Genomic DNA, 4,253 nt, shown 5'->3' on the forward strand with positions numbered 1-4,253 from the left:
TTCTTACCTCGCTTTGCATTTGTCTACTTCTGGGCGACGGCGGGTATGAGGGCACCAGAGGGATTTTACCAGAGAAAACTAAAAGGCCAGCGACCTCTTGGAGGACATTAGAATGGCCACACAGCCTCAGCCTGAGCCTCGGAGACCACATACGTGCTTAGGAGATCATCAGTGAAAGTTAGCAGCGCTCAGTGATGACGGCGAAGTGAAAAGAGCGCACAGAAAATTCAAAACCTGAACCGAGCAGTGGCAGCTCATTGGCTCTTCTTACTTCTTCTGTTTGATTTTTCTTGACATAAAACAAGAACATCATTGATATTGTAAAATATCTGGCTGTACCGACACAACAGAGGTCTGCTAAAAGTCGGTCAAAATTAAAGCACAGTTTTATCTGAAAAAAAAGTCTTCACAAAAGGCAAGTTAACCAAGTTAATGGCACAAGTGCCCACGTATCCAGCAGGGCTCATATGTACGCCCTTCTTTTAGAAATTGCAGCTTTACTAAACCGAAAATCTATACACATTCACACTGTCTCCAGATCCATCCATCCATTACCCAACCCGCTATATCCTAACTACAGGGTCTGCTGGAGCCAATCCCAGCCAACACTGGGAAACAAACCTCCAGGCAGGGTGCCAGCCCACCACAGGGCACACACACACACCAGGGACAATGTAGGATCGCCAGTGTACCCAACCTGCATGTCTTTGGACTGTGGGAGGAAACCCACGCAGACACGGGGAGAACATGCAAACTTCACACAGGGAGGACCTGGGAAGCGAACTCGGGTCTCCTAACTGCGAGGCAGCAGCGCTACCCACTGCACCACCGTGCCGCCCGTCTCTAGATCTATCTGTCTATATCTACTGTCTATTATACACACACACACACAACTGGTCAAAAGTTTAGAACACCTCAGTTTTTCTTCAGATTTTCTCAGTTGAAATGCAGTGAATGACCTAAAATGGTTAAAAGGTAAGCAGTAAACTGCCAGAGGTTTCAATTTAAACTTTAGCTTAGCAAAAATTTAAAAAAAAGGAAATTTCAGAATGTTACAAATGGGCCTTCTTTAGAAGGTGTAGTAACTCAGTCAGTTCCAATTCGGCTTTAAGTAATCAACAGACGTGAAAGGGTGTGGAGACGCCGTGGAGAACGTTATGCTGCCTGTAACATCGTTCAGCGTGACCGGTTTGGTGGGGGGTCACTGATGGTTTAGGGAGGCACATCCATGGAGGGACACACAGACCTCTACAGGCTAGAGGACGGCACCTTGACTGACTTCATGAAATCCTTGAATCCATTGTCAGACCCTATGCTGGGTTCCTCCTGGTGCACAACAATGTCCGGCCTGATGTGGCGAGAGTATGGAGGCAGTTCCTGGAGGATGAAAGAATTGATGCCACTGAGTGGCCCCCATGCCCGCCTGACCAAAATCTAACAGAACACCTCTGGGACATCATGTGTTGGTCCATCCGACGCTGCCAGGTTGCACCTCAGACTGTCCAGGAGCTCAGTGATGCCCTGGTCCAGATTTGGGAGGAGATCTATCTATCTATCCATCCATCCATTATCCAACCCGCTAGATCCTAACTACAGGGTCACGGGGGGTCTGCTGGAGCCAATCCCACCCAGCATAGGGCACAAGGCAGGAAACAAACCCCGGGCAGGGTGAATATATAAACACATTTCATGTGTGTTTCGTGTCTACAAAGATCTAGGTAAACACTTCATTAAAACAGAAATGTTTTTCATCTTTTAGTAATAATTGACATGAAGTGTATAATGTGTGAAGCCTGAAGTCCAAATATCAAATAAGCACTTTGACAGAAGGTACAAATGTAACAAAAGAATTGCACTTTTATTCATCATATGCTTCAGCTGCGTCTATTCTTGGCCTCAGTTGTGTAATGTGGAATTAAAGTCCGAGTGTCGCACTTCAAACCTTTGGCTACTCTGCCTAAATTTTTCGCTACGATTTACAGGCCCACCCCACTACACGTACCCACGTAACATTCACCCATCACAGACACCGCCTTCACAATGGCCGTCAGCTCCAGTAGCTTAGTGGGGTCTGAAGCCTGTCTGCTCGTGAGCCACACGCCCGTCAGGACGCCTTTGTCCTTCAGCTCCTGGAGTGCTGCCTCTAAAAGAGCTGAAGAAACAACAAATCACTCGGCTCGACCCCGAAGACCTTCAAATCACTTGCAAGACACACAACCCTCCTGAAATCGCACCGTCATGGCAGGCAGTTCCAGTGAGACGTCACTCCAACGGCATTTCAATCGTTCCTTGTGTTCATTTCAGAAGTAGGAGAGAACAGACAACCCGAACGATTCAAATCAACGTCCGCACAGCCACAAGAGGGACGGCCATGTCAATTAAAAGAGTCTTTAAAAGTATAGGCCATCATGGCACAGCCTTTCTCCTCTTCTCCACTGGGTGGCGCTGTCCTTTCATCCTCAGACAGCTTTGGAAGCCCCCCTCATGCCGCCACTGTGCTCTCATATTTATACACTGTCTGCCTCTGTGAAACGCCAGTTAGGTGCCATCTTTTCTACCGTGGCTTTGCAGTTACTGTATTTTAGTAGGTGAAAAGAGTCAAACGACAGACAGCGGAGAACTTGCCTTGGTTTGGCCCCCTGTCAGCCTGAAGTTATTTTAGGCTCATTATGAGATACAGACGCCTGATGTCACATCTTCTTGTGAGCCGATACACACTGGTTAGTTTACCTGAGCTTCAACATACCGTACTGTGCCACCAGCTTAGGGTTATGAGGGCCTGGAACCTCTCCCAGCATGCATAGGGCACAAGGCAGGGCGAAGACACAAGACCCTTTGATTTATGTCTGCACTCGTACAAAAGTAATACAGTAATCCCTCGCTATATCGCGCTTCGACTTTCGCGGCTTCACTCTATCGCGGATTTTATATGTAAGCATAACTAAATATATAACGCGGATTTTTCGCTGCTTCGCGGGTTCTGCGGACAATGTGTCTTTTTACTTCCTGTACATGCTTCCTCAGTTGATTTCATACAAGGGACACTATTGGCGGATGACTGAGAAGCTAACCAATCAGAGCACACAGTTAAGTTCTCCTGACTGAGAAGCTAACCAATCAGAGCCCTCAGTTAAGTTCCTGTGTGCAGTGTTAACCAGGAAGTCTTGTCTCGCTCATTCAGCATCAACGTGTTTCGCTGTGTAAAGAGTTAACTTTTGTGCTCTTTTGTGTTTATCTTTGTGCATAGTCAAGCCCTTCATTATGGCTCCATTATGGCTGCTGCTGCTTCAGGGGCCGTGCCCAAGCGCCAATGGAAGATGTTAACGACTGCCCAAAAGGTAAACGTTTTGGATATGCTGAAGGATGGGAAAAGCTACACCGCTGTAGGATGCCATTACGGCATCAATGAGGCTACGATTCTTTTTATTTAAAAAGTAGGAAAGGAATATAAGATCTACAGCCGCAGTGTCCTTTTAACCAGGGTCCAAAACGAGTTGTAAGTGGATGTAATAAGGCAGTAGTCTGGATGGAATCTGCTTTAGGGATTTGGATTGAAGTCTGCCGGAAGAAGAACAACGGCAGTGCTTCACATTTGCCTGAAGAGGCTCCTTTGGAAGAGCTGTAACGCTCTCCTTTGTTGTGCAGTAAAACTAAACTCGTCGTTATTGGACAAGTCGTTGTGTCATTGTTGGTGAGTAACTATAATTAATTTTCTAATTACAGTACTTAGTACATGTACGTACGTTTAGTGTCACTGTACACACATTTACTGTATACTATTTTTCTTGCGTTGTACGTATTTATTGCTGGTGGCCTGTCTATCGTAATGGGTGTAACATATGTGATATCTGAGACACTCAATATCTTTAAAATAATATTTAGGTTTTACTGTATATAAACAGTGTGTTTATATACATAATTTCAATGAATCTTACCTAATATCTAAGAGAATACAAAGGGATTATGCTGTATAACTGTGTGGGAGAGTTTATAAAGGCTTAAAATATATAAAAATAACCATACAAACATATGGTTTCTACTTCGCGGACTTTCACCTATCGCGGGGGGTCTGGAACGCAAGGAGGAGGGATTATTGTATCACATTTGAAGGTGAAGAAGTCAAATTTCAAATTTTTGAAGCACAAATTGAACCAAATGCAGTGCTGTGGATGAACAAAAACAAACAAAAAAAATAAGCTTTGTAACCGAGTGCATAAAACCGAAATCTAATTGAGCAATTTAACTTAATAACT

Source organism: Polypterus senegalus, chromosome 12, assembly GCF_016835505.1.
Source record: "Polypterus senegalus isolate Bchr_013 chromosome 12, ASM1683550v1, whole genome shotgun sequence".
NCBI lineage: Eukaryota > Metazoa > Chordata > Cladistia > Polypteriformes > Polypteridae > Polypterus > Polypterus senegalus.